We start from the raw sequence: 24,529 nt of genomic DNA, 5'->3' as shown, positions 1-24,529 counted from the left end.
CCACCAAATGTCAGGGTAGAGCTCATCCTGACTCTGCTTACATCAGCTAATGCTCTTTTACCAACGATTTATGTGATTCTATGTGATCGATGAATACAGAATTTAGGTGAATATTTCATACCTGAATTTGCTGACAATTCCTTACTCCAAGTCTACATTTTACTTTCAAGTGTAGGGTGATTTTTTTTAAGACCACAGATCACAACCTGTCAGTAATATGTCTGTGTTAGTAAAGAGTAAATAAACTGTTTATTTGCCAGAGTCTGCTTGTTTACTTAGTGATATGTACCTTTAACTTTCCAGGGAGCCTAGAGTTTGGAATGGTTGCTCCTTTAAGGGAAGTATAAGTCCAAGTAAATATATATTCAATGCTAAAATTAGTACAGAGAGAGAGAGAGAGAGAGAGAGAGATTGGTAAATGACACTTCAAGGCTGCACCTGATTGGAAAGCAAGTATGAGAAATAATGATATGGCTGATATCAGCCTTCTCGTGCTGCTTTTTAACACTGATGCCATAAGAGTTACCACTGTTCAGACATTTGAATCCACTTGGTGCAGCAGCAGGATTGTGGTGGGTAACTCCTTCTCTTCATTTAACTCTGACCCAGACTTTCCTGGGACAGGATTGGGGATCACTCTCCTCTCTGTGACTTGATTTGTATCTCAAAACAAATTTGTAGATAACTTTGCATTTCCGGAGATAGCAGAATTGCTGCTGCCTGTGAGACTCCCTCAGAAGGAAGTGGGAGGGATCAAGTCTTTGCTTGTATTTGGAATAAGGTGTTTCTGGTTGCTTCTTCTCTGAGGAGAGTGCACTGGAGATATGTACTGAGGCTGAGCTTCCTGAAAATCATCAGAAAATCCAGAATTATGTTCATTATAAGGTGGGTTACACTTTTCACTGTTTTCAAAAGTGGAGGGTACAGGAGTGACTTTCTATAGAATGTTAATTTGCTTCAGAGACCTGTGCATATCAGATACTTTGAACTGCCTTAGCGGAGAATCATTCTGGCGTGTACCTAATAAATCATTTTGCATTAAGGACTAGATTTCAGCATCTTATCAGATCTCATGTTATGGGGGGTTGCCGAAACTTTTGAGATGGGGGCCAGATTCATTGTTGTCATATGACCTACTTGTACTGCTTCTGCAGCAGCTCCTGGTGCAGAGTATGTGGTAGAGGAAGGACAGAAAACAAAAGGACCCGTCAAGGCATCTGCAGCAGGGTTGTGAATTAGGGACCTCAGTGGGTAGAATGAATAAAGTTTAAGACGTGTACATCTTCATATAAAGCCCACTTCACAATTCTCTCGCCATCTTGTCCATCACAAATGAATTACTGCAAATTTTTTCTCACCACAGCTTTTATTTTACAGCTTTTATAGCTGAAACCACACATCTAAATCTGATTAGAATGGCAACCTCTGAGTACATTAAATGTTACCTCCAAATAACTATATAAGAAAAATAAAATTGCCAAGCCAAGCATTCAGCATTTGTAAATGCCAGACTTCTGGTTGCCTGTGCAACCTTAATTCAGCTCCCAATCATGTATGCATTGTGATACAGTCTTTAATTACACTTTACTTTATTTGTTCCACAAGAAAAATGGTATATGGACAAAACAGTATATTTTTCATTAATCTCATTCTCAAAAATAGTTGGACACTTTTAGATGATACTTTCCAAAATAATTCAGCATGAGGTGTGTGGCATGGTAAATTTAATTGGAAACATTTTGGCAAAATCATACTCCTCTGAAAGTACAGTTTTTAAATGGAAAGTATTGAAGAACTTGAGCTACAGACAGCACTATCAGCTCATGTATAATATTGGGAGCAACTTCAATAGTTTTCTTCAGAAAGCTTCAGATGATTTTTTATTTATTTTCTTTTTAGTGTAACCTCGAAGAAGCTTATCTAGGTTCCTGGGGCTCGGTGGAAAAATTGGAAAGCGTCCAGCAGAGGGCAACAAAATGATTAGGTGTCTGGAGCACATGACTTATGAGGAGAGGCTGAGGGAAATGGGATTGTTTAGTCTGCAAAAGAGAAGAATGAGGGCGGATTTGATAGCTGCTTTCAACTACCTGAAAAGGGGGTCCAAAGAGGATGGATCTAAAGTGTTCTCAGTGATAGCTGATGACAGAACAAGGAGTAATGTTCTCAAGTTGCAGTGGGGGAGGTTCACGTTGGATATTAAGAAAAACTTTTTCACTAGGAGGGTGGTGAAGCACTGGAAAGGGTTACCTAGGGAGGTGGTGGAATCTCCTTCCTTAGAGGTTTTTAAGGTTAGGCTTGACAAAGCCCTGACTGGGATGATTCAGTTGGGGATTGGTCCTGCTTTGAGCAGGGGGTTGGACTAGATGACCTCCTGAGGTCCCTTCCAACCCTGATATTCTATGAGTTTGTGATTTTGTTCATCATTTTTACACTGCAAATATTTGTAAAAAAAAAATATAAAGTAAGCCCTGTATACTTTGAAGTCTATGTTGTAATTGATTGATATATTTGAAAATATAGAAAACCTCCATAAATGTTTAATAAATTTCAATTGGTATTTTATGATTTAACATTGCAATTAATCGTGATTAAAAAATTAATCACAATTAATTTTTTGAGTTAATCGTGTGAGTTAACTGCGATTAATTGACAGCCCTACTTTTAACTTAACTATATATTCTTTAATCTCTTCATTCTATGTTTTGGCTTGTTTATTTTTATGAATGCGTTCCTACCAAAACTATTGATTGATAAATTATTTTCCACAGGGCCAAGATGTGGCTATTCATTCTGGTGATATATCTGACACAAGCAACTGCAGATTCAGAACTCATAAGAATAGGACATGGGAATCCTGAAGCATTTATGAATATTGTAAGTTTCTTATTGGAGAAAGTTTGGAAATAACGGAATGTGTTCACTGTTATTTATGTTTTTTGTTTATAATTTCTATACTAACAGATTTGTCCTTTAAACAAATCCCTCCCAGGTCTCTAGCAATGACTTTCACAATCCATTTTTCCAGAAGGGTCCAATCTAATCTGTCTTGACTAGAGCAATGGTAATGAGGGGTACTGTCTATTGGGTCTGGTTTCAATTACACTAAACTCATCTGTGGTGTGTGGAGTTTCACCATTGCTCTAAATCTGGTCCAGTGTGATTAAAAATACAGCAAACATAAAGGAGAACATTCTTCCCTTCGAAGCCTTTCTCCCACTGGTATAAGAACTGAATTGGCAGAGAGTAAATAGAGATTTCACTATCAAAGTGACACCACTTGATTATTTGTAATGCTGCTGATTAAAAACAAACTTGATATTGTATAATAGTATTAACGAATCAGGGATGCTTTTATATCATGGAAGTTTGACAAAAAAATTATTTAAAAGGTGGGTCCTGGGACTCCTTTTTGGATGATCAGTGGGGTGAAAGTGGGCCATGTTGTGTAAAACCTCTGCTCAATCAAGTAGCATGCAATTGTAAGATTGGTAACTTTTCAGTTATTGCTAGTATTATCATTAAGTTCTGTAACCATTTGCAAACTTTTGTAACTTTTAGTCATTGTTCGCATAACCTTCTAACTTTTTTTTGCAAACTTTGTAACCTTTTCAGTTACCACTTTTATAACCTCCAAGCTCTGCAATATTCCATCACGCAATCAGCGAAGTATGAGAACAAGGGAGTGTGTGTGGGCGATAAGGGAGTGTGAACAAGGGTGTGTATATGGGACTGGGAAGAGAGGAATTTCAAGGAGAAAAGAGCCCCGAACCAGGTATATCTGATGTAATTTGCTGTGAGAAGGCAATCATGGGGTGCTGTAAAGAAAAGAAGAATCTGTTATGCATGAAAGGAACAAGATCTGGGAATGCTTCTCTGTGATGGACCCAGAAGGAAAACTCGTTGTTCATAATAGGAGCTGCCCAGTTCCAATAAAAGGAAGAAAGCATGCTCACAAGCCCTTCTTCTTCCTGACCTGCTCGTTGGCCCAGATCTGTGACTGCAGGCGGGCACACCAGATCTACTATGCTTCAACGTCTCAGCTTTCTGGTAACTCTCTGCTTGCATGAGTGTGTGGGTGCATGAGGGTATGAATGTGTTGAATGGGTGCATGCATGAATAAGCTCCATCCCTTTTCTGTTTTTATTAAATGCTGCTATTGGATCAACCAATATAAATGGAACCGTGGGTTGGTTTCAAGTGAAATTGAGGTAACAGGCCAGTACAACGTACTGGTAAGAAATGGCCACCGGTACGGGCCCGTACACAGCCAACAAGGCTTTAACATCGCTGACCCTTTTGCTCCCCCTGTTGGCGGCCCTGCAGGTTGGGTCCTTAGAGCACTGCTGTGGTAGAGCTTTAACGTTGCTTCCCCTTTTGCACCACCCCCCAGGCCGCTGAGAGTGGGGGTAAAAGGGGCAGCTGTCTTGGGGCCTGGTGATTTAAAAGGGCCCAGGGCTTGCAGCTGCTACTACGGCAGCAGCCGAAGACCCAGGTCCTTTAAATTGCCACCAAAGCCCCAGGCGGCACAGGCCGGGAAGTGCTGGCTGTGGGAGGCTGACCATCAGCCCCTACCCTTCCACCCAAGGCCAACCCCTTCTGGGGGCCCGGAGCTTGGCCCCCATACTGTTAAGACTTTTAAATGACTGATTTATCAGTATGAGCAAGACAGTAAGTGCCAAAACACTCTCTCCCATAAAAAGAATTTTCCTGTTTAAGGATCTAATCTGGCACCCCAATGTATCAGAAATTCACATTCACCTCATCATTGATCATGAGCTAGTACGTTTTCATCTCTTCGTTCATACAAAATGTCTGTCAATCATATATAAAATAACTCATAAAGTGCCTGATCATCTGAGGTGCAGGGCTTGGCTACCTGCAGGATCAGAATCAAAGTTGGTCCCTTTCCCTTCCCGGTCAAGCACAATTAATTTTACTTTACAAATGTTAGTTGATTATTGCTGGCCTTTGGTTGGATAAATAGAAAGGCTCTGCCTACAAACACCCTTTTGCATGTCCTGGGGGAGAGGCATGTTGTATTGAAGGTGGGGAGTTTCACAGAACTCAGCTTCTCACGATTGAGGATGCTGAAGAGTCCAGTTATGAAGCATTCCTGTTTCTTGGCTCCCAACCTGCACCGCACCATTCTGCATTTTGGACCTTCTGTAGTCTCAGGACTTAGTACTCTAGACGTGTGTAAAAAGAGAGCTGGTTACATTATTTATGGGAAATACATTTTCTAATGAATTCAGAACTCATTTGTCCTTGTGAATCCCTCACACGGTGTTCCTGATCCTGTGTTAATTAGACCAACTATTCACCAAATGGTTTGGATGGATAATTTTTATAAGTAATTAAGTTACATTATTATATTTGAACTATATGGTTTACATGTCAGAATGGATAGCAGACAGCTGCTGCTCGGGGCTGTAGGAAGTGGTAGAGGGAAGGGTTCAGCCTTCCTAGTGCCTCATTTTGCTTATTCCCTTCAGGACAGCTGGGCAATGTGTGTCATACATTGACTCATGTACACTTAGATCTTTCTGGTTTCTTTAAACTGATGCCCAAGGAAGCCTTTACTTGGTAGGTTTGATAAAAGCTTTCAGAGATCAGCTGCCTTCTCTGCTTCTGATTGCTAGAGTTACTAAAGACGGCTGTTCTCAGGATTTATCAGAGACCTGACAGTCTAATTTTAATTGCATTCGATTGCAGTATTTGTCGTCTGAAAAAGTGAAACATTGGAACCCAGACTTATTTCCACTCGTCAAACTTATTCCTTCTTTTGATTAGACTCGAAAGTTAAATATTTTCTTATTTTCAATTTATAGTTCACTTTTCTTATTCTTCCACTAAAAGCTGCTTCCACCAATACATGTCTGAATGTTTATTCTCACTAACACTTCCTCAATGAATTTAATATATGGATAAGTGATGGCAGAAGACTAACCCTTGCAACATTCAGGCCTTGCTTGACATCTCTTGAACAAATCAGGAAAGTGCAGGAGCTTATGGAAATGAAACCAAAATTACTGATTTGTTGATTTCCTTCATACCTGCATGAGATAATGGATTAAAAGGATGTAAATAAACAAATGTAGGCAAAACCTTTTGTTTTCATTCTGTAGAGTGAGAAGATCCTGTACAGAGGATACCCAAGTGAGGAGTATGAAGTCCTGACAGCTGATGGCTATTACCTTAGCATGAACAGAATTCCTCATGGCAAAGGAAATCCTAGGGACACAGGTATGGCTCCTTTCAGAGAGACTAAGAAGTTCTTGGGTCTTGTTTCAGCCCTGGGAGATGCTGGTGGAAGATCTACCTAGAAGGTGCTATGTCAGGAAGGGAGTATAGCCACGGCTTTCTGGGAATGTGCTAGTTCTTTTCATCTTGGTGGCAGTCTGCTCTGGCGGGGCTCTTAGGGACCCCAGTTACCTATTAAAACAGTTTTTCTCAGTGAAACCCTGCCTTTTCATGCTTAAAGTAAATGCACTAATAGCCAAGCCAGTCCTGTTGGTTCAGGGAGGTTGCATTCTCACCCTCTTCTCCAGTGGAGAATGAATCAGTCCCTTGATGTGGTGTAAAACTTTCCTATTAATCATACTGGGAAAATGGTTTATTCCTGAGAAGAAATGCTCACTGAAGAGCTCTTGGTAAGCAGTTGTGATCTCTCCCATATCCTCTGGGAGTTGGAACTTTTCCTTGTGAGAGACAGATAATGGAGAACACAATGGTAAAGAAGTGCATGTTTGTTTAAGCTTGATTATGAACTGTAAGTTCTTGTTTCTCAGCAAGTTAAATGCTCTGGGAAACATCATCTATTTCAGGATAAATCCTCTCAGCAATGGAAATGGCCAAATCTAAGAAGAGGAATTTACTGCAGGAATTTCTCTGTGTCCAGAGCCCAGGACTGACCCCTAATGATTAGCCCAATGTAGGAGTAATTTTCAAACTTACGACGTAAACCGAGAATGGTCCAAAATTATTCTGTGCACATTGCTGTTGCTGGGATGTACATTCTAGGCATAGCACTACTCAGACTTATGTTGTGGAGATCTAGAAAGATTGAAATAAAAATACTGGACAATTCTGGATTGTGTACTCAAATAAGTAAGGCAGTTATGTACTGTCCAGAAGAGTTATTTTCTATCCCTGGTTACACCACAGACAAATATTACTATGTGACTGCGGGAAAGACAATTAGACCATAATTTTCACATGTGGCAACTGTGTTTTCATTTTCTGGATGCCTAATTTGAGACACCTAGACCTTGATGAATGGAACTAGGATCAGAGAGAAATGTTGATGCTCAGCAACTCTGGCAGTAAGACAGTGTGGCCTGCAGGAATAAGCAGAGCATTGGGAATCAAGAGGTCTCCAGTTGTATTCCTGGATCTGCATTGTGTAAAGTTAAGAAGTTACTTTGCTTTCTCAATCCAATTTCTTAGAACTGGGGAATGGGTGAGGGATCTGATGGATCTATTTTCTATCAGGAAATACTGATTGAACGCAGATGAAACAATCCAAAGGAATGTGTCAGCTTCATTCCAATAAAGTCAAAGCATTTCCTTTTAACTTCCTTAATTTTGATTTTTATAATAAATGTAAATGTTGAAATGTTTTGAACTTATATAAACTAAATATTTGTATTATATATTTTATATGACTGTAACAGGGTGGTCTAGGCCAGAGGCCCCCTGCTGGAGGCCTCAGAGTCCTTCCACACCAGTCTCAGTAAAGGAGCAGCGGAGCTAAGTCCTCTGAGCAGTCTAGAGAGACTGCAAAGGGCCAGTCAGAGGGCTGCAGGCTAGTACAAAAAGTGTTGCAAAGCCAGAGACAGTGATTTCCTTGCTGGAGCTAGAGGAGTTCAGCTAGTGCTCCTGGCTGATCAAAGGCACCTGCAGCACCATGAACAGCTCAATGCTGACAGAGACTAGGGGAACGAGAACGTGTTTCTGGCTGGCTGCTGGGCCTAAACTTAGAAGAGCTTTGATGTAATGGTGAAGCATTGGTGAAGGTGGGGCAGTGGGGAAGTCCTTAAAGTCCAAGGGTTGAGACCTGGAGTAGTGGGTGAGCCTGTCCTCTCCCAGCCCCACAGGCCATTGGAGAAGTGGTATGCAATTGGACAGGAATATGCTCCCAGAAGAGGAGTGGAACTACTTAGTGGCCCAGCTGGAGAGCTGGGTCCAGAGAGGGAGGAAGCCCTAGGGGTATGGCCTTCAGGGAGTAAGTCCTAGGGGTATAGCTGGATACTAAGGCTGAGATTGCTTAAAGACTGCAGACACACCTGACCAGAAGGGGGCCCTTATGAGAGGTGGGTGCCACACTGTTACAATGACTTTATGCAGTATTTCTGAATATTTCATTTTGTGAGAAATTCCAAATTTTGACTTTTAGTTCATATTTGGAACTCAACCAAATTTAAAACTCAGAATTTCCTGCGGGACAGAAATTCCAAATTATATTTATCCCTGATATTTATCCACCTATCTCACAAGGGTATTGTGAGGATTATTTAACCATCCATTGAATATGTAAACCATTAGTAATATGATTCTAACTACACAGTAAAATCGGTGGGAGAGCCAAAATTAGTGAACACTTTTGAGCACTCTTATCCTCTTTGTGCCTCTGTTCCTCATCTGTAAACTGGAGATAATAGTTATGGGGAGTTGTGCTGCAATATCAGGGCCTGATGAAATGCATCTTAGAATACTCAAGGAGTTAATAGAGGAGGAATCTGAGCCTCTAGCTATTATCTTTGGAAAGTCATGGGAGATGGGAGAGATTCCAGAAGACTGGAAAAGGGCAAATATAGTGCCCATCTATAAAAAGGGAAATAAAGACAACCCAGGAAACTACAGACCAGTTAGTTTAACTTCTGTGCCAGGGAAGATAATGGAGCAAGTAATTAAGGAAATCATCTGCAAACACTTGGAAGGTGGTAAGGTGATAGGGAATAGCCAGCATGGATTTGTAAAGAACAAATCGTGTCAAAGCAATCTGACAGCTTTCTTTGATAGGATAATGAGCCTTGTGGATAAGGGAGAAGCAGTGGATGTGATATACCTAGACTTTAGTAAGACATTTGATATGGTCTCGCATGATATCCTTATCGATAAACTAGGCAAATACAATTTAGATGGGGCTACTATAAGGTGGGTGCATAACTGGCTGGATAACCATACTCAGAGAGTAGTTATTAATGGCTCCCAATCCTGCTGGAAAGGTATAACAAGTGGGGTTCTGCAGTGGTCTGTTTTGGGACCGGCTCTGTTCAATATCTTCATCAACGATTTAGATTTTGGCATAGAAAGTACGCTTATTAAGTTTGCAGACGATACCAAAATGGGAGGGATTGCAACTGCTTTGGAAGACAAGGTCAAAATTCAAAATGATCTGGACAAATTGGAGAAATGGTCTGAGGTAAACCGGATGAAGTTCAATGAAGACAAATGCAAAGTGCTCCACTTAGGAAGGAACAATCAGTTTCACACATACAGAATGGGAAGAGACTGTCTAGGAAGGATTATGGCAGAAAGAGATCTAGGGGTTATAGTGGACCACAAGCTTAATATGAGTGAACAGTGTGATACTGTTGCAAAAAAAGCAAACGTGATTCTGGGATGTATTAACAGGTGTGTTGTAAACAAGACACGAGAAGTCATTCTTCTGCTTTACTCTGCACTGGTTAGGCCTCAACTGGACTATTGTGTCCAGTTCTGGGCATTGCATTTCAAGAAAGATGTGGAGAAATTGGAGAGGGTCCAGAGAAGAGCAACAAGAATGATTAAAGGTCTTGAGAACATGACCTATGAAGGAAGGCTGAAAGAACTGGGTTTATTTAGTTTGGAAAAGAGAAGACTGAGAAGGGGACATGATAGCAGTTTTCAGGTATCTAAAAGGGTGTCATCAAGAGGAGGGAGAAAACTTGTTCACCTTAGCCTCTAATGATAGAAGAAGAGGCAATGGGCTTAAACTGCAGCAAGGGAGATTTAGGTTGGACATTAGGAAAAAGTTCCTAACTGTCAGGGTAGTTAAACACTGGAATAAATTACCTAGGGAGGTTGTGGAATCTCCATCTCTGGAGATATTTAAGAGTAGGTTAGATAAATGTCTATCAGGGATGGTCTAGACATTATTTGTCCTGCCATGAGGGCAGGGGACCGGACTTGATGACCTCTCGAGGTCCCTTCCAGTCCTAGAGTCTATGAATCTATGAATCTATGAATATCTGTGGTGCACTTAGAGACTACAGTGGTGAACCCCCTAGAAAAGCCTCTAGATAATGAGTAAATTCTGAATCATTCTGTACTCAGTGCAAGATTTGGATTGTGTACAGTAAATAAGTCCTAGGGCCACATGTTGAGTGAGGAGAATGGGGAAAAATGAATATTGTCCATCCTGTGCACTGAATGAGGTCCTGTGGGAAAAAAAGTGGTACATGCAAGAACTACACTATACTATACCTATGCTATACTATAATTAAAATTAGCAAACTACCGCTATCCATTCATTCCACTGCACTGTTTGCTCTTGCTGCTACTTGGTTAGCTCTGGTCAGTCAGCTTCACTTTCTTCTTGAACTCTTTGCAGCTTTTTGCTGGGTTCATCTGCTTCATTCTTTTCCTCTTTTCAGGACCTCTCCTCCTGACTGATTTCTGCCTTTTACACTGTCTTGTCAGCTATCAGATCCTTACTTTGCATGCTCACTACCAAGCATTACATCAGGGGCAGGCAACCTATGGCACGGGTGCCGAAGGCAGCATGCGAGCTGATTTTCAGTGGCACTCACACTGCCCGGGTCCTGGCCACCGGTTTGGGGGGCTCTGCATTTTAATTTAATTTTAAATGAAGCTTTTTAAACATTTTTAAAACCTTATTTACTTTACATATAACAATAGTTTAGTTATATATTATAGACTTATAGAATGAGACCTTCTAAAAATGTTAAAATGTATTACCGGCACACAAAAACTTAAATTAGGGGGAATAAATGAAGATTCGGCACACCACTTCTGAAAGGTTGCCGACCCCTGCATTACCTCATTCTGCACATGCTCACTAGCATTGTTTACCACAGAGATAAGATTACCTCATCTGACCTTACTGTCCATGCTCCAGATCTGGCCTACTTATCTGACCTTTCCCCTATTTTTGAACTGTACATGCTCAGCAGTTTGTGACCCTTTAGCCTACATTCTACTGGGCATGCTTAGCTCAGAAATACCATGTGATCTGCAGCTTCTAATCATTATTCACCACTTTTGTGATTGGTATCTGTCAGTCCTTGTTTACCACCTTCTTGGCCATACATTATTCTACTTGCAGAGGTCATGTGACCCACAACATCCAATTGTATGTGACCTACAGCTTTCAGGGATGAAGTGACTTTTGCTTATTCAAACTGAAGGCTAGGAGGAAAATTATAGTCTGAAGGATTCCTCTGCTATCAGTACCACATTGCAGAAGTTCTGTTTTTATAAAATATTCCATTTTGTTATTTTCCAGGCCCAAAGCTCGTTGTGTTACTGCTGCATGGCCTTCTTTTAGACGGTAGCAACTGGATTACCAATTTGCCCAATAACAGCCTGGGATTCATACTAGCAGATGCAGGCTATGATGTTTGAATAGGAAACAGCAGAGGGAACACGTGGTCTAGAAAACACCAGAATCTTTCAATTGACCAAGAGGAATTTTGGGATTTCAGGTAGGCTGAACTGGAGAGAAGCTACTGAAGCTGACAATTTTATATTTTAATTTGTTATAAGCAGAGCATGTAAAAGATGCCTATGGGAACAAGCTTTTCTTTATAAGGATGTGCCAGCAATTTATCACTTTCATGTTTGCCTTTTGACATAAAAGGTTTGCATGTTTGTTTTTCACTTGGGAGTAAATGTTGCTGTTGAGCATTTGAGAAAAAGAGTTCAGATGCTTTGGAAAATGAATACAGTGAAAAACAACACTTTAGCCATTATAAATTAACTTCTGAAACCTTTTTAACAACTCTAGTACTTCAGAGGGAGGTGTTAGAACTTCATGCTTGGCAAGGTCATAGACCCTAGTTCACAGAGGCATATTTTCACCATCCAGTGAAAAAATGATTTTAGCTAAGTTGGTGTTTAAAAATCATACTTCACACATGCACTAATACATGTATGACAAGTATGTCAATGTGGATCTTATTATTTATTTATGCTAAGTTTGTTAGGCCCAACCAAGATCACAGGCCCCACTGTGCTTGGAGCTTTACAACTAAATAATAAAAAACTCATTTTTCTCTTAATTAACAACCCAGAACAAAATAAACACAAAACAAATGTATAAAGAAACAATTCACATCCCAAACTACTTTACTTTTATTAATGGACAGATTTGTGGTTCAGTAATTGCTATTAAATGCTGCATAGGAGCAAGAATTACAACTCAGTAATGCAAGTAACTTTCTCTTTTTGTGTTGCAGTTTTCATGAAATGGCTATGTATGACCTTCCCGCATTGGTAGACTTCATTCTGCAAAAAAATGGACAACAGAACCTGTATTACATTGGGTATTTTCAGGGCTGTACCATAGGTATGTTCAGAAGATGATGATTAAATGTATTTTGTCTTTTTGTCTCTATTTCATAGTTAAGGTTTGATTGGGACTGTTATTGCACTGTGAATATTATTCACATACATTTATAACAAGAGATTAGTCAAAATGGGTGCATCTCTGCTCTCTACTTCCATTCAGTTGTGCATGAATGAGAGAGCATAATCGTTGGAAGGAGATAGAGGGGAGACCAAAATTTTGAGTAGGGAGATGAATGGGCAGAAGAGCAGATGGATGGAATTGAGATTATAGATCTCAGTACTGGAACTGGTGGATATACAAATGATAGTCACGTTAAGGCTGTTCTCCTCCTCTTGTTGTTAAATTCTGAGTTTGTTCTTGGGATCCTCATGTTATATCAAACCTTCTTTCCACTATTCTACCTGAAACAGCCTTATAAACAGGGAGGGAACACATTATTAACTGTTTTTTGGTTTTCATTTTATTTAAAAAAATTGGCAAAGTGGGAGAGAAATCCAAGAGTCCTCCAAAGTGTACACTGTGGAAATTGCTTTTGTCCAGCATATTCTGAGGCAGACATGGAGAAAAGATTCCCTACAGTTAGCAAAGATTGTCGTTAATTTATTATCAGATACCAGTAGCTCCAGCTAATGGCACAGATCTTAACTTGTGTTTACCCTGAATGATCTTCAATTTTCTTTCTGCATCAGCTCTGATTTTTTTTTTATGAACAAAGTATACACTGAGGTTTGAGGTTAACATTTACCTTTATCTAGATTTACCATATTTCATTTTCACAAAAAGAGGACACTGCTGAATGGGAGGAGAGTGAGAGAGGGGGAGTTGGTGAGGATGGTACAGTTGCAGGGTGCTTGAGGAGGTACCTGGGGATGGGTGGGGGGGTGCAGGTACTGAGAGGGGATTGCTGGAGGGGGTACCTGCAGCCTTGCTCGCGAGGTGGGGTGCGGTGTAGCTTCCTGTCACAGGGCAGGTGGCACAGGCCTGGGACACAGAGCCAGCCCATCATTAAACACTTCCCTGGGGGCCTCTCCCCCTCCCCAGGGCTTGGAGCTATGCCCTGGGTGGGTGCGATCCAGCAGCTGTGGATGCAGGGGAGGGACCACTTGGGGTGTGGAGACTGCTTTTTACAAGCTGCAAGGTCTGCTCTGCAAAAATCCCAGAGATTTCCTCTTATTTGAAAACTCTGCCCAGACAGAGGGTGGAGGATCACAAAGAGGTTATGTCTGGGAAAACCCAGACTAATGGAAATCCTACCTTAATCAAACAGAGCATCTGTACAAATGCAGTTCTGCCTGTTTATACTGGGTTGTTGTTTGTTGTGACTTGTTTCTAAGAGTGCTATAATTAATATCTTTTGCTTTCTCAGCTTTGATTGCATTTTCAACCATGCCTCAACTGGGTCAAAATATCAAAATTTTTTTTGCCTTGGCTCCTGCATACACATTAAAGAAAAGCAAAGCCCCTTTGACACAACTGTCATTTTTTCCTACTGAAATATTAAGGGTATGTAGAATCCTCCATATTTCATTATTCTCATGAATAAATGTAGTTATATGAAAAAGTTATAAATGGAAATTTAGAATGTGTGGCCTGGATGCACAGAGGAGTGTTATATGTACATTTTCCATGCAGCAATGCAAAACATTGTGTATGGAAACCAGTTTACCATGTACCAATAGTGTGATAAACGTATTAAAACTAGGGCTAGAGGAAACTGGTTTTTTTTGTGCATGTACATGTGTGTGTGTGTAAACTAAAAAGGTTTTCACCAAATTATTCCACTTGGTTTTTGCATGCCTAAAATTTGATTTTTCTGGAAACATTAAGCCTGAAAGCTTTTCTCTAACAAGCATCCAAAAGCCTGAAAAGCTGCAATTTAGCACAAAGAGTCAGTCATGAGGAGTAGCATGTTCTTTTAAGGACTGTAAAGTTTGAGGAAAGAAGGAAGAGATACTCCCCCCAAAAATAAGTGTTGACAGTCAGAAATTCCTGAGCTCTCCTTAGAATTTATACAGCAACGTGCAAATGTTTTTTCAGAAGTTTGACCCTCACTTTAAAGATTTAAAGAAATAAATTTTGGCTCTCAGATCCGACAGCTCTTTACTTATGTGAGTAGTCTGACTTCAATGAATAGTTCATAGGTGAGACCCCAAATGACTTCTTGAGTCTAAACAGAGAGCTCTCATCTAGGCCAGGATTAAAAGGTGTGATAGATGAAATTATCTAGATGAATTTAATTAATACCATCTAAAATTGTAGCCAAGACAAAGACATTGTAGTACAGCTGGTTGAAAAAAAAAATCTATTATCTTTTCCCATTTGAAAATAGTTTACATTGAAATAAAAATATTCTACAAGGAAAGATCATTTTGGATAAGTTTTCTGTTATGAAAATCAAAATAAAATACTTCATTTCAGGTCCATAATCTCTGCCTCCATCTGAGCCACTCATGTCCCTTCTGAGAGTTGTACTTCTGGGTCCTACATGTCTTTATTATCATCAGTGAGCAAGATGATGCTTGGTGTTCTTTTCCCTGGGCCTGAGCCACTGTGATGCCTCATGGGATTCCTTGGATTCCATTGGCTTCTGTGAGTTCACCTATGGTCTCTCTTTCCAAGGGTTGCATGTGTTTTGTGAAGGAAAAGTAGGAGAAAATGAAGAGATTGTCATAGCTCAGCCAAGAATGGTGATCCCTTTCCTTGGGTGAACAAAGGAGGAGAGGCTGTGACATTTTACTACTACTGGAGTGCATCTGTCATTCACTAATTGTAGGGCAAGGATTCTTGGCTCTGCAAAAGTCGTGAACATTCCAGCAAATTTAACTCTTTACCTCAGTCTTTCTGAGACACTTACCTACACATAAGGTGTAATAAAAGAACAATAATAAAAATGCATTTAAGAGTCGTGGGGAACAACATCTTTATATTTTCTCAGATTGTATTCGGCAAGAAAGAATTCTGTCTGTTAAGTGCAAGACTGAAATCACTTACTATCAAGATGTGCGGAACTGCACTAATAGATTGACTTTGTCAATTTTCAGTGCATTTAATGTGCTTCAGAAGCAAGGATAGGAAACAGATGAGCCAAATTTAAAGGCCACAGTTAGTTCTAGACTCTGTTGTGCACTGCCCAGAAAATTCACCTTCTATAGGATGCTCACTGTGACAAAGAAGAAATTCTTCAAATTCTACAACAGCCTAAAGACCTAGTTATCTTATTGCAGGGACTGTTTCTACAGCACCCAACACTGTGGGACCACAATCCCGACTGAGAGTTTGGGGCCTTAATATATGCATTGTTGTTTATGATGATGATGGTGGTATGTTGCACAAACACTGTGAAACTCAGAAACTGGCTATTGCCAATCAATTAATTAGCACTCCAGAAATGTTCTCTGGCTCACTCAGAGCTTGACTTTTAATGAGAAAAACTTAAATGTGGTATGTATAGTAACAGTGCTAATTAATTGATTGGCAATAGCCAGTTTCTGAGTTTCACAGTGTTTGTGCAACATACCACCATCATCATCATAAACAACAATGCATATATTAAGGCCCCAAACTCTCAGTCGGGATTGTGGTCCCACAGTGTTGGGTGCTGTAGAAACAGTCCCTGCAATAAGATAACTAGGTCTTTAGGCTGTTGTAGAATTTGAAGAATTTCTTCTTTGTCACAGTGAGCATCCTATAGAAGGTGAATTTTCTGGGCAGTGCACAACAGAGTCTAGAACTAACTGTGGCCTTTAAATTTGGCTCATCTGTTTCCTATCCTTGCTTCTGAAGCACATTTTTTTAACTCCAACTCAGAAATATTTCATTTTTATCTTTCTGCAAATATTTGAAAAGTCAGTGCTTATCCCTTTCTTGGAGGCGCTATTGTTATGTCAATGAGAAGAATTTTGAAGACACTTGGTTTGCAAAATAATTTGGAAGGCTAGGATTGATAGTTGTGCTGGTTTAAATTCACATGAGTTTGTGTGGAAGTTTTGCTTATTACTATGAATCATGCTTATTATGATAGTTTCTAGGACCAGCCAAGATCAGGCCCCACTGTCCTATTTACTGAACAGAGGGCAGTAGGCCCTCTCTGCCTGGAAGACCTCTAAATAGACAAGGAAATTGACAATCTAAATAGACAAGAAAACACAATAGGGAGAGCAAAAGGATAGAACACACAAGCAGAGACAACAAAGTCCTGGCATCGATTGTCATGTTAGTTCAGGGAGTTTTTAATTACGGCATTAGCTAAATGGAAAGAAAAGAAAAGCAGAGCAATGAGGGGGACAGAACAGGTGAGAAGCCAGTTTGTATCTGCTTGAGTGGAGGCCATGCAGTGTGACCAAGTGTAATGTAATTTCCTCCAAAAATGTTCTCTGGCTCACTCAGAGCTTGACTTAGGTATGCGCCAAACCCACTGAATTCCCAATATTCTAATTGTGTTATGACATTCCCATTACAAAATTTGGGCTTAGCTCCTGCTACATTTGCCTTCTGTAGAGCTAAATTCATGCAGTTGATTAAAATCTAATTTCCAGGCATTAGTTTCTGGAGTTGAGATGAGCCCCAATCGTTCTGTCAGGCTTTTCTTACAGTGGGAAGGGGAAGGGGATGGAAACAGGGCTGTGTTTGGAGTGGATATGGTTTTTAGATTTTCACATTTTTCCCTGTGTTTCTTGTAAAGTTTATTTGATGTACTGTGGAAACCAACTCTATTTTAAATTATGTCTTCGGCCTAGAGCATGGATAGGTCTAACTGAGTAGAATGTTAACTTTAAGTAGAATTTTGTCCATATTTACTTCACTTAGAAAATGAGTACTTTGTAACAATATTTTTTTCTTGCAGAGCCGGGCAGATGTATATGCAGCAAGCTTTCCAGACTATGCCTCTGTAAAAAATGTAATCCACTGGGGCCAGGTAGAGTTTCTGATATATTTATAGAACTGCTTAACCATGTCTGCTTTTAAAATAAATATACTGCACTAATGGATGATATTTCAGAATTTGGCTTTATTCTTCCTTTTACACTTTAGTTCAAAATTTGTTTAAGAGAAAATTACCATTTATCAATGAAATACTCATCTCCCTTTACTACCAGAGAGTAAGGTTATGTATTACTTTTAACCGGGTCATTCAAACCTGCTCAATAATCAGGTGTTATCTGATTGTTTTATTTTTAGTTTAGTTAATACATTTCTAGGTAAATAGAAGAATTCTGTTGAACCAAAGAAAATGAAACAATTCTCTATATGTGGCAGGGTGGACTAGGTCTGGAGGTCCCCTGTTGGAGGCCTTGTGGCCCTGAATCACTCTGTTCCAGAACAGAGTAGGAGAAATCCTCCAGGCACCTTAGAGTGGCTGCAGAAGAGCAACCAATCAGAGGGGCTGCTGAAGTGACCAATAAGGGGCCAGAAGGGCCAGATAAAAGGCAAGAAACAGAGCAGAGCCTTCAGTTGCTGGGTGGAGCTTTATGAGGGAGGACCAGGCAGCTAGACTGACTGACTGACTGACTAAATGAGCAGCAAGCCATGGACAGCTCACTGCAGATTGCTCACCAGGCTGAACTGTACCCAGGGAAAACTGCCAAAGACCGGGTGCCTGGCTGGCTGGCTAGAATAGCAGCAGGACCATGAAAAGGTCAGTGTGGGCTGGCTGAGCCTGGGGGACTGAGCACAGAACCTGACAAGACCTGAGGAGGGTACTGAGATGGGCTTTGGTCTGGGTTGCAGACTGAGTCCAGGGAGGGCTGCTGAAAAGGATACGAGTTGAGGGTACTGAGATGGGCCCTGGCTGGGTGACTGAAGAAGGCAGTGCCTCAGGGAAGAAGCCTAAGAGCTACAGAGCAGTGATAAGATCTCAGGACTGTATAACCTGGAAGGTGGGGACACTGTGTCTCAGCTGGAGGGCTGAGCTGCTGAAGACCAGCTGAGAGAATCAGTGGCTGGAGGGGAGCAGGGATGTGCTTGCGAGAAGCAGGGGCCACCCTGATGTAAGTCGTAAAAAGAAAAGCAGGCTCACATCCATCCAACCGTGAGAGGTGGGTGGCACTCCAAAAAAAGACTGATTGCAGGTATATTGGCCAGGGAAAAGAGGGTGCTCATGAGAGGTGGGTGCTGATCGCCTTATATCACACGAGCAGAAAGTTTCTACAATGTAATAAATATCCCCATTTTGGTATATGTTGTCAATGAAGGAGAAGGAAGGATGGAGGAAAAATGAACTAAGGTTATACTAAAAAATTTTAAAACCTCACAGTGAGCTGAGCAGACCATTTTTCCTGGCCTCTGTGACTCAGAACTGGATCCTAAGGTAAACAGGTGTTGCAAATGCTCAATTCCTCCCTGGATCAATGTTTTAATACACTCAAAAATGATTTTTTAGTTAACTGTGCTGGATGAGTAGTTAAAAGTGAGAGACAGGAAAGCTGGGTTCTCCACAAAATTTCTGTCTAATTTTAGGCAAGTCACATACAATCAGATCTTGCAAGGCATTTCTGCAGGGGAAGTTGTGGACTGAGCACTGCAACATATTGGGTATTCAAGATACTGTATTACATGGCACACTTTCCAGGTTTTCATTTTTCTCACAAAGATACATATTATCCCCAATGGGAGTTTCTATAAATGTCTTCGGATAACAATCTTTAGTCCTCTATGTATGTTTTACGAAGGAATTCCTGATCTGTGTCAACATCATCCAGATGTTATTGACATTTATTTGAAGAGGATGAAAGGTGAATAATTTGTGAGGAAAGATTTTTCTTCAATTCTGTGCACATATTCTTGAAAAGTGTGGCAAAATAAATGCCCTCTTCTGCTAGATAATCACATAAATCCCGTGGCACTAACTCCAACTGCCCGATTTCCCCACCTCCTCAAGTTCATAATTGTCAGGACAGCCCCATGGAATTTACCTAAGGGACTGGAAGCCCAGATAATTACAGGTGAAATCTTTGCAACTGAGGCAAGACCACATTGAGTGAGTTCTTCAAAGAAGCTCACGAAAAGGTCCCAGTCCAGCAAAGCATTAAGTCCTATTGATTTCAAAGGGACTGTTTATATAATTAAAGATTAGTATTGGTTTATGAACTTTTTTTTTTAACTGGATTGGAGCTCAAAACTATACCTCAGCAAAGTTTAAGAGGGGATTTGTCCCACCAAGTAGAGGAATTTCTGTATATACACAGTACCCGAGCTGAACTGAGTCCCTGCCCCCATTCACTTCACCCTGATACCTGAAGACCTTGCCTGTCCATCCTGGCCCCATGAGAATAGGGAACATTGAGCCCAGGAGTTCTTGGCTGTTTATCTCAGTCTCTCCATGTGCAATTCTAGGTTGGGACAAGGGTGCTTCTACTTCAGAATAGGCCTAACTCGTTACCCTTTATAACCCATGATCACGGCAATGCACTTAAAGATATATAAATATCCAAAAAAACTTTTCTTTGGGGATTAAAGAACACTTCTCAGCATAAGCGATGTGAAGAAGTGCAAGAGCAAGGTTCAATCCAGCAGTTTCTAAAGTGCAATAAACTTAACAGTTACAACAAAATTACAAGTTCAGTGTCTTCTTCCTGGACCTGGATGTGCTGCTGGTGTGGCACTGACTTGGGATGTGTTTGATGCAACAACATTCTTAGGCCTATTCTGGTTCCCAGGGATGTCAGTGGGAAAATTCAGACTGATTACGATTGTGTTACTCAAGAGGAGGGGAGTCCTACTAAATGGGGACCCTGATTCCAGTAGGGAAGTTCTCCTTTTCCGTCATAACCATCATGGTCACTAATATTCTGGGATACCAGTAACTCTGTGATTTTAGATTCTTAGAAAAGAAATATTCCACACTAATGGGAGAAGCACAGGACAGAAGCATTGAGCCAATGGAGAAGTGGACTACAGAGCAGAATAATGATATTGTGCTTTACTAGCATTCATTTTAGCCATTGGCGATACATCACTTTCAACCCCCTGGGTAACTACCTAGAGTAGATTAGTCAGTCTAAAAATGGGTAATTAAAGGTGCTATTTACATATAGAAGATAATTAAATTAGTGCTTCTAATTGTATAAAGATCTCTTTAGATTCAGCATATCACTTTTTTCCTCATCTTGCCCATCACCAACTGTCTGTCTTCTCCTTTTCTTTTCAGTTCGAATGATTTTCTTTTTTTCTCAGTCTATGATAGAAATCAGTAAATTTTGCATACGATGGGAACATTGGGAAACTGTGGAGTCTAAGCAGTTCCTTCCTTTAGAGTGTGTTCATTTTTTAAAAAATCTTTATATCCTATTATGAGTCTTCAGTAGATAATTTTAAATGAAAAAAATCCCTAAGAGTAAATGGAGAGAATGATTTTAAAGAATGTTATGCAATCAGCTGTTCTTTTATATTGCACAGCTACGTATTCTTGTTTATAGAAACTCTGAACTTTGCATCTTAGTGTTATTCTTTAGTTTGGGCATTTTATGACACTTTAAAGCAGAAAAATGAATTCAGTTGTATTTTATGCCCTTGTTTGTTTTTTTTAGGTAGCTAAATCTGGAGAATTTAAGTATTTTGACTATGGCTATAAGAACAAAGATAAATACAATCAGGTAGGGAAAAGTGATTTTTCTTTTTAATTTTGAAATCTAAGAAGAATGAGGAGAGAACTAAAGCCGGGGTACATACCTGCAGGGATCAAGGTGGCACGGTTGTTTTGTGCATTAGCTTTTTCATCTCTGGAGACCTGGGTTCCAATCTAATTATGGTCAGAGCTGTCATACTTGAGACCCTAAATTACCTCTTTTCTTGGAACAGGTGGTATAGGCTACACAACTGAGAGGCTACTTGACTCATAGACTCATAGACTTTAGGGTCAGAAGGGACCAATGTGATCATCTAGTCTGCCCTCCTGCACAAAGCAGGCCACAGAACCCTACCCATCCACTTCTATAACAAACCCCTAACCTATTGTCCGAGTTATTGAAGTCTTCAAATTGTGGTTTGAAGACCTCAAGCTGCAGAGAATCCACCAGCAAGTGACCCATGCCCCACGCTGCAGAGGAAGGTGAAAAACCTCCAGGGCCTCTGCCAATTTGCCCTGGAGGAAAATTCCTCCCTGACCCCAAATATGGCGATCAGCTAAACCCTGAGCATGTGGGCAAGACTCACCAGCCAGCACTCAGGAAAGAATTCTCTGCAGTAACTCAGATCCCATCCCATCCCACATCCCATCACCGACCACTAGGCATACTTATCTGCTGGTAATCAAAGATCAATTGCCAAAATTAAGCTATCCCATCATACCATCCCTTCCATAAACTCATCAAGCTTAGTCTTAAAGCCAGATATGTCTTTTGCCCCCACTACTCCCCTTGGAAGGCTGTTCCAGAACTTCACTCCTCTAATGGTTAGAAACCTTCGTCTAATTTCAAGTCTAAACTTCCTAGTGTCCAGTTTATACCCATTCGTTCTTGTGTCTACATTGGTACTAAGCTTAAATAATTCCTCTCCCTCCCTAATATTAATCCCTCTGATATATTTATAAAGAACAAGCCAAGCTCTTTGAGTCTCCTTTCATATGACAAGTTTTCCATTCCTCGGATCATCCTAGTAGCCCGTCTCTGAACCTGTTCCAGTTTGAATTCATCCTTCTTAAACATGGGAGACCAGAACTGCACACAGTATTCCAGGTGAGGTCTCACCAGCGCCTTATATAAGGAGGTGTTAGTACCATTCTCTTTGCTGGAAATACCTTGCCTGATGCATCCTAAAACCACATTAGCTTTTTTAACGGCCATATCACATTGGTGGCTCATAGTCATCCTGTGATCAACCAATACTCCAAGGTCCTTCTCCTCCTCTGTTGCTTCCAACTGATGTGTCCCGAATGTATATCTAAAATTCTTATTATTAATCCTTAAGTGCATGACCTTGCACTTTTCACTGTTAAATTTCATCCTATTACTATTACTCCAGTTTACAAGGTCATCCAGATCTTCCTGTATGATATCCCGGTCCTCCTCCGTGTTAGCAATACCCCCCAGCTTCGTGTTATCCGCAAACTTTATTAGCACATTCCCGCTTTTTGTGCCAAGATCAGTAATAAAAAGGTTAAATAAGATTGGTCCCAAAACCGATCCTTGAAGAACTCCACTAGTAACCTCCTTCCAGCCTGACAGTTCACCCTTCAGTACGACCCGTTGTAGTCTCCCCTTTACCAGTTCCTTATCCACCTTTCAATTTTCATATTGATCCCCATCTTCTCCAATTTGACTAATAATTCCCCATGTGGAACCGTGTCAAATGCCTTACTGAAATCGAGGTAAATTAGGTCTACTGCATTTCCTTTGTCTAAATCTGTCACCTTCTCAAAGAAGGAGATCAGATTGGTTTGGCACGATCTACCTTTAGTAAAACTATGTTATAATTTGTCCCAATGACTTAATCTTGACTAAAACACAAGGGTTGGTTCAAGGAACAACTCTGTGTGAGCCAGTAAGAAATAATGACCACAATAGAATTAAGTTTAACACCCTGGGGAAAAGAATTTTAACAAAACCAAGCCTGTGACACTAAGCTTTAGAAAGGGGGATTTCAAAAAATGAGGACGGTTGTTCCTCAGAACCTAGAATCAATCAGAAGTAAGGAAATAAAATCTTACCTGGAGGTTATTTAGGCACTTCGTAACAGAGTCACTGCGGATCTGCATATGCCTACAGAGAAAAGGAAGCTGGAAGACACAGAAGGAAAGGTGACCTTGCATTAAAGCATGGTAGTGGCCATTAGGAGATTTGGCTTCAACTCCCATCTCTGTCACAGATGTTCTTTGTGACCCTGGGGAAGTCATCTAATTTGCTTGTGCCTTGCTTTCCTTTTTTCCCAGCTGGGCATAATCACAATCCCTCTTTCTCTTCCTTTTTGTAATTTTGCTCAGGTCTGTTCGGATTGAAGTCAGTATGGGATCTTGGGTGCTGGACAGTTTCCAGAATCAGGCCACTTACACAGAAGCCTCAATCAGAATTTTGGAGCCTCTTGTTTTTGGCCCAGAGTCTCAATGGGAGTTAAAGATCAGATGCGAACATCCCCAGTTATCTTAGGGAAGATTAAATAACTGGATGGGACCTAAACTTTCTCACTTCAGGGCACTGGCCAAACTCTCACCATTGGAGGTTAGGGCAAAACTTCTAGTGTGAGCAGGTTTTTCATAGATGTCCAATGCATGGCTTCTTGCATCTTCCTCACAAGTATTTGTCACAGGCCACTGTCAGAGACAGGATACTGGACCGGAAAGACTGCTGGTCTGGATCACTATGGCAACTCCTATGTTTATAGACAAGTATCAGTTGGCAAACACATTTGGATAAAAAGTTGCTGAGGCTTCCGACCTTCATTTATATGATTTTAAATTACCTTCTTCCTGCACAGACCACCCCTCCATTTTATAAGATAGAAGATATGACCGTGCAAACTGCATTATGGAATGGTGGATGTGACTCAGCTACGAGCCCACAGGACACTGTGGACTTACTCTCTCAAATTACCAGTTTAATCTTCTATAAATATTTTCCTGACTGGACCCATTCTGATTTCATCTGGGGTCTTGATGCAACCCAGCGTATGTATACTGAAATCCTTGAATTGATGGGGAAGCATCCATAAAGCTATAGAGCACTTACGGATTTGGTGTAATTATGACACCTGTTTGTTGAGTCACATAGGTGGCAGACATGTCAAACCCACAAGAAAAACGCAGAAATTGGGCTTGGGTTTTACTTACTTGGCTTGTAACTTCTTGCTTGTTTGGCTTGTAGCTTGTTGTAACTTGTTACTACTTTTTTTTTTTTTGGATTGGCTCCTGGCAAGCGGGGGAAGAAGGGGCAGCAAGCAGCAGCAATGGGGGGAGAGAGTCAGGGGTGCACAGTGGACCCATCACAGTCCCAGACTGCACACCTTGGGGGGATCTTAGTGTTGTGG

At 40.7% G+C, this 24,529-nt stretch overlaps 1 pseudogene; it reads left to right on the top strand.

Annotated features, from left to right (window-relative positions):
* The first annotated feature begins 2,760 nt into the window (after positions 1-2,760).
* LOC115655371 lies at positions 2,761-24,214 on the top strand (annotated as a pseudogene).
* Positions 24,215-24,529: the final 315 nt, after the last annotated feature.

The sequence above is a fragment of the Gopherus evgoodei genome, chromosome 7, assembly GCF_007399415.2.
Source record: "Gopherus evgoodei ecotype Sinaloan lineage chromosome 7, rGopEvg1_v1.p, whole genome shotgun sequence".
Classification (NCBI taxonomy): domain Eukaryota; kingdom Metazoa; phylum Chordata; order Testudines; family Testudinidae; genus Gopherus; species Gopherus evgoodei.
The sequence above is the reverse complement of the archived record's forward strand: the minus strand, read 5'-3'. Positions and strand labels throughout refer to the sequence as shown.